Source organism: Gymnodraco acuticeps, unplaced genomic scaffold, assembly GCF_902827175.1.
Source record: "Gymnodraco acuticeps unplaced genomic scaffold, fGymAcu1.1, whole genome shotgun sequence".
NCBI classification, from domain to species: domain Eukaryota; kingdom Metazoa; phylum Chordata; class Actinopteri; order Perciformes; family Bathydraconidae; genus Gymnodraco; species Gymnodraco acuticeps.
Window position 1 is genome coordinate 238,326 of NW_022992170.1, and position 4,618 is coordinate 242,943.

Consider the following 4,618-nt stretch of genomic DNA (forward strand, 5'->3'; position numbering starts at 1 on the left):
TATATGTAAATACAAATGTAATAACTCAAAAACATGAGTATTTGTATTAAATATAACATTATTTTGAAAACTATAACACAAATTAAGAAGAACAATCCATCTAATTATAATCACAATATAACAAAAGATATGTTTGTGAAATGAGTGCACAATGAGTAGTTTATTTTTACTGAGCAGCCATTCACCTTCATTGATTCAGTATAAAGGATGGCAACAGCAACAACATAAACACAGGTAAAAAAGCTCAAGTGGATACATATCAGATTATGTGTACAGGGAGGCTGTGGTGCAGCGTGTTGGTGTTGGGATCAGGGGAGCACGGGTTGAAACCCCACTGCAGTCAGCATGTCGTTGTGTCCCTCCCAGAGCAAGACACTTCACCCCACAGTATTGGGCAGCAGGCCGGACAGCAGCAATAGCAGGGTGGGCGGCGGCAGCAGTTTCAGGCTGGACAGACACATCAGGAAGGAGAGCAGCAGCTCCGGGCCCGACAGCACTGCCTCCAGGTCGCTAAGCAGTTGCTTTGGGCCTTTTCTTGATCATATCTAAAAATGTACCAAACAAAGCACATTTGAACTAGGAGTATTATTTTAGAACATGTTTTCCTTCATATATGAACTGTGTCTCACTTGCCTTCTTCCACAGCCTGGCTCGCAGCTACCAGGTCACCATCATCCCCTGGTCACGAGGATGAGTCCAGTGTGCTCGTCTGAGGTTAGTGAAAACAAATGTAATGATAATTTGATGCCAGTTTTTAATGACCAAAATAAAACAACACATTTAGCAGGAGTGCTGATATTGATATGACAGTATGATGTGACCATGATTTGCAACTCTTCCTGTGTGCGATCCCCTGGAGCTTGGGGATTCAGGATGCGGAGAACTGGTGTTGCCATCTCCATGCTTCTCCCTGTAATGCCTGACAGCATAGACAAAAACAACATACATAACTTGTATACCAAAAACTGGCAGTTTACCAGATGTAATTGGTACCCTAACATTGCTTTATACCAGACAGATGGATACTTTAACTATCCCAAATGTGTTCAGGAATTCAAATGGTGGAATAAAGTATTGACACAATTACATTTGAATAAAATAAACATCAAATAATATAGGCTATAAACACATCAACAGTAGAGAAGACATGTCACAAATAATACCTATTTTGTACTGTTAATGTTATAATATGTTATAGCATATCAAATTAGAGTTTGATAGATACTTCACTGAAGGACGCTGTCCCCAAACTAGCGGCCGTTAGCAGTAACATGGCCGTGGTCATGTGAATATTCTTTGAGTTTTATGTTCAGAAAGCGCTATAGATGCAGAAAATAGCAGTTTGAATAACTTTTGATAGAGGGCGCCAAATCCTCCCCCAAATTGATCACAGTGTGTGTTTATATTCTTTTACTTTGATGTATTTCTGTAACACACACACACACACACACACACACACACACACACACACACACACACACACACACACACACACACACACACACACACAGTCTCTCAGGTGTACCTGCAGGTCTGCTATGGGTTCTGCCAGGTCTGGTTGGTGTGTATGGACTTCAGGTCGTTTGCACGGATATAAAAGCGTCCAGTCATGTGCTTGAGTTTAAATGCTTAACGAAGAGAGAAAAGACAATTTACATAATTACATTTGAGTTGAGTGTTTCTTCAACTTAATGTGTTGCTTAAAATAACACTTCTGCATACAGTAGGCCATGTGACACTGTAAGTGTTGCACGGCCAGATGCGGCTCGACTTAATGTGTTGCTTAAAATAATACTTCTGCTTACAGTAGGCCATGTGACACTGTAAGTACCGCCTATGACATCACCCCTACTGTATATCCCCTGATAATAGTGATACTAATGAAACTATTTGAAAACAATGAAGAGTTAACCGAGGAGGTCAGAGGTCAGCAGCCATGTTACTGTGCAGCAGTGCGTCAATGGTATACTTGATTTTATATGAATATTCTTTGACTTTGATGTCCGGGCGTCGTCCAGATTCCGCTATGGTTGCGTACAATAGCACATTCTGAACAGCCACTGGGTTAAGGTTGACACACACACACACACACACACGCACACACACACACACACACACGCAAACACACACACACACCACGCACACACACACACACGCAAACACACACACTTACACACGCAAACACACACACACACGCACACACACACACACACACACACACACACACACACACACACACACACACCTTAACGGAAGGTTTTGTCCTGTTTTAAGACGTGACCTTTGACATTAGGTAAAATAGTGGGGTCAAACGACATGTACTCTCTGAGTCGGTTCAAACGAGACCATGCTCAAAGCCGTCGGACCTTTCTAAGTGGCGTATACAGTGTTTATAGCATCCACACTTGACCTTTGACCATTGGAACTTTGTTACATTTCAAGCCGTAACCTTTGACATTTAGTTGCACCAGAGGCATCAATCTGCATGTACTCTTTGACGCGATTCCAAAGAGACCCAGCTCAAAGCCGTCGGACCTTCCTATGCGCCGGGAGATTCGCATGTCGTCTCTGGGGTTATGGTTAGGGTGAGACCTTGGGGTAAAGAGTTTGGGGCAGTATTTATGAGAGACCTAATCATTTCAAAGGGCCCATGTTATGCTTTTCCGGTTATTACACATCCCCTTGTGTGTTATGAAGTTTTTTATGCATGTAAACGGTCTGCAGAGTCAAAAACCCTCAAAGTACACCCTGTAGGGAATAAAACTCCAACACAGAAAATAGCTCCCTAAGTATTGTAGCAGCGGCCACACACACCCCCCCCACACACACACCCCCCACACACACACCCCCCAGCCCACACACACCCCCCCATCCCACACACACCCCCCCATCCCACACACACACACACACACACACACACACACACACACACACACACACACACACACACACACACCCACACACACACACACACACACACACACACACACACACACACACACACACACACACACACACACACACACACACACACACACACACACACACACACACACACACACACACAGTCTCTCAGGTGTACCTGCAGGTCTGCTATGGGTTCTGCCAGGTCTGGTTGGTGTGGATGGACTTCAGGTCGTTTGCACGGATATAAAAGCGTCCAGTCATGTGCTTGAGTTTAAATGCTTAACGAAGAGAGAAAAGATTTTAACGAAGCGATGACCTGAGAGACAGGTGGGACACAGACAGGTGAGAGACACACAGGTGAGACACAGACAGGTGAGAACAGACAGGGGAGAGACAGACAGGAGAGAGAGTTTTCTATGTGTGTCAGAGAATTGCATTGCAGCACACACACACACCCCCCCCACACACACAGGGATGCAGCATCGCAAATATATCCACTTTGGAGTGACTTTAGGGGACACACGACATATCGAAACATATCTACAAATCGAGCCGAAACTAACAATCATAGTCTCGACTGCCTAGCATGCGGGGAATGGGGAGAGAAAATCGTAATTGGACTTTGAAGACTTGAAATGGCCATAAGTCGTTTCAACAGGTGGGCCTGCTTACCCCACTTGGTGTGTGCGTTGCCTCCGCCCCCCCCCCCCCAAGGTGCACAGCGAGTTTGAAGCAAATTGGTGAATTTTTTATTTTAAATAATCACTAGGATAAGGGCCTATTTACCACCATCCGTATGGTTTACAATGTGCATATCTGGGGCTACGAGGTGGGCAACTGTACGGGACCTGCTCTGGGTGATAGCTTAGGCCCACGGCTATAATGTTTGAGACATTTGGGCCTGGCGGCGGTCTTCCCTGTTACTGCAATTGGAGTTTTAAAACTTCAAACGGCCATAAGTCGTTCCAGCGGGTGGGCAACTGTAGCCCACTTTGTGTGTGCGTTGCACCCGCCCCCTTGCAGGTGCCCACCGAGTTTGAGGCAAATTGGAATATTTTTCAGTTAAAGAGACCTTTAAATGTGGAAGTGGAATAAATACTCTCTGTTTCCCTCCAGAGGGCGCCAAATCTTTCCCCCAAAGAACAGCTGGTTAGAAAATCAATACACTACAGAGTGTTTGAATGTGTAGGCCTACATTAACAGGTTTATGGCATCACTGCCTCATCTAAGACACGAGTAATCTGCCTTAATAATTAAACAATTTACATAATTACATTTGAGTTGAGTGTTTCTTCAACTTAATGTGTTGCTTAAAATAACACTTCTGCATACAGTAGGCCATGTGACACTGTAAGTGTTGCACGGCCAGATGCGGCTCGACTTAATGTGTTGCTTAAAATAATACTTCTGCTTACAGTAGGCCATGTGACACTGTAAGTACCGCCTATGACATCACCCCTACTGTATATCCCCTGATAATAGTGATACTAATGAAACTATTTTGAAAACAATGAAGAGTTAACCGAGGAGGTCAGAGGTCAGCAGCCATGTTACTGTGCAGCAGTGCGTCAATGGTATACTTGATTTTATATGAATATTCTTTGACTTTGATGTCCGGGCGTCGTCCAGATTCCGCTATGGTTGCGTACAATAGCACATTCTGAACAACCACTGGGTTAAGGTTGACACACACACACACACACACACGCAC

The 4,618-nt window shown here is 44.4% G+C and overlaps 1 long non-coding RNA gene across 1 annotated transcript; it reads right to left on the reverse strand.

Moving 5' to 3' along the window:
- Nucleotides 1-633: 633 nt before the first annotated feature.
- Nucleotides 634-3,378, reverse strand: LOC117538735. The gene is made up of 3 exons (XR_004567905.1): nucleotides 3,083-3,378; nucleotides 1,526-1,628; nucleotides 634-919 (listed from the first exon to the last, which is right to left on the reverse strand). It is a non-coding gene; the product is annotated as an uncharacterized LOC117538735 (long non-coding RNA).
- Between the last annotated feature and the right edge of the window lie 1,240 nt (nucleotides 3,379-4,618).